We start from the raw sequence: 2,222 nt of genomic DNA, 5'->3' as shown, positions 1-2,222 counted from the left end.
CGTGGCATAATGGACCTCAATCCTGGATCCCTGTTTTAGACGGTCTCCTCCTCCAGAGTGAGGATTACTTAAGGCCAAAGGAATATGCCTAACCAGAGCTCATGCCTTCCCCATTCTAAACCATCCTCCAGTTGCTGGAACCCCTTACCAAGCAGCTCTGGGCCCCCTTCTAGGGCCTCCTCCTGAGCCCTAAAAGCACAGGAGCTACTGGGGAAATGCAACTAACCCTGTTGGCCTGGAGAGTGGATGGAGTTTAGATGTGTGGCTGCACTGACCACATGCTTTTGTGTGAGGCCTCTCAGGTCGTAGGACAGAGCCCAGAATGGAAACCCTAAATGTCAGACTAGGGGCTAGAAGAGTCCCAGAATTCTAATTATAAATCTTCCCGTTGGTATTGACATAGTTGTCAAAAGGGTAGAATATGGTTTATTTAACAGTATGTTTCCTTTGATTTACAATGTTTACATATTTAGATATTTGGTATGTAGGCCTATATTTTTTATCTTGCCCTGGCCCCATAAATATTAGGGGTAAGCCTATTCATCTCACTATGATGCTCTTGCCCTTTCCATTCTGTCCTTTATGCTTGGAAAACCCCTAAACTTGCCCATCAAGCAATTTACCCCTCTTCATTCTCACAGCTTCCCAAATCCACTCTTCACCTGACACTTTTTCAGCTGGCTACAAAAAGAAGTGCTGAATTCCTCTTCCCTGTCCTTTCACAGCTTGCTATTCCCAGTCTGAAGACAATGTAACTTACAGTAAAGGCCTGTAAGTCATTTTACTGTCTGTCTCACCATTCTTTTGCCCTTTATGTCTGGGAGTCTTCTAGCAGCCGATAGCACTCATCAGTGGCTCCCAAGAGCCACAACCCTGTCTTACCCTCTATAGAGCAATACTGGGGAAGATCCTTGTTCTTAGATGAGCTTCCAATCTCATAAACAAGACGGGCCTTGTGACTCAGTCAGGGTTGGAAAAGTACGATAGAACCAGGGTTATCTAGATGGCAGTTTCAGTTTCATTTTTATTTTTTTAAGTAAGCTCTACCCCCAACGTGGGGCTTGAACTCACAACCCAGAGCTCAAGAGTTGCATGCTCTACCCATTGAGCCAGTCAGGTGCCCCTTCAGTTTCACTTACTGTGTTGAAAATGAAGGGAGTAGAGCCCAGAGAGGTTAGATTCATGGAGGGTCATAGGGTACAGGACCCAGAGTTAGAGGGCAGAGCTCCTAGGTTGGAGAGCCCATCAGGGTGGTTCCTAGAATGTGGAGATGGAAGGAGACGAGGCTTGAGAGCCAGTGAATGGCACCGTTCAGTGACTCAGGCCAGAAAACCAAGTGCCATCTTCATCTTCCCTTCTCCTTCATCTCCTACAGCAATCCCTCAAGACTATCAGTTCTTCCTTCTAAACCTCTTGAACTCTGGCCACTTCTCTCCATTCCCACTATCACCTCAGACCTCAGGCAACAACCATCTCTCACTCAGACTTTTTTTTTTTTTTTAAAGATTTCATTTTTAAGTAATCTCTACCCCCAAAGTGGGGCTCGGACTCACAGCAAAAGTCACAACACTCTACCTGCTGAGCTCCCACCTGGATCTTAACAACAGCCTCCTATTGTACGCCATGCCTCCAGTCCTCCCCTTGTCATCCATTCTCCACACTACAGCTAGAATGATCTTTCTAAAGAGCAAATCTAAAATGCTAGAGCTTCAGGGTGCCTGGCTGGCTCAGTCAGTGGAGTGTTCAGCTTTTAAGCTCAGGGTCATGAGTTTGAGCCTCACATTGGGTGTAGAGATTACTAAAATATAAAAATAAAATAGAGGCATCTGGGTGGATCAGTCCGTTAAGCAGCCAACTCTTGGTTTCAGCTCAGGTCGTAATCTTGGGGACATGGGATGGCACCCTGCATTGTGGGCTCTGCACTCAATAGAGAGCTGGCTTCAGATTCTTACTCTCTCTCCCTCCAGCTCACACACACACTCTTTCTTTTTTTCAAGTAAATAAAACCTTTTTAAAAAAATAAATAGTAACAATAAAATAATAAAATGCTAGAGTTTCCTCACTCTTCTGTTTAAATGACTCCTTGCTGCTTTCTGGATAAAATCCAAATGCCTTAGCTTGATGCTCTAGATCCTTCAGGACCTAGCCACCAACAACCAGCCTCACTTCTCTGTACCCTTGCAACAGGTCATTCTGGCTACACTGAATTACTTGCCCTTTGT

This window comes from Enhydra lutris, unplaced genomic scaffold (assembly GCF_002288905.1).
Source record: "Enhydra lutris kenyoni isolate GAN:26980312 unplaced genomic scaffold, ASM228890v2 scaffoldscaffold56, whole genome shotgun sequence".
In the NCBI taxonomy this organism is placed as follows: Eukaryota; Metazoa; Chordata; class Mammalia; order Carnivora; family Mustelidae; genus Enhydra; species Enhydra lutris.
The sequence above is the reverse complement of the archived record's forward strand: the minus strand, read 5'-3'. Positions refer to the sequence as shown.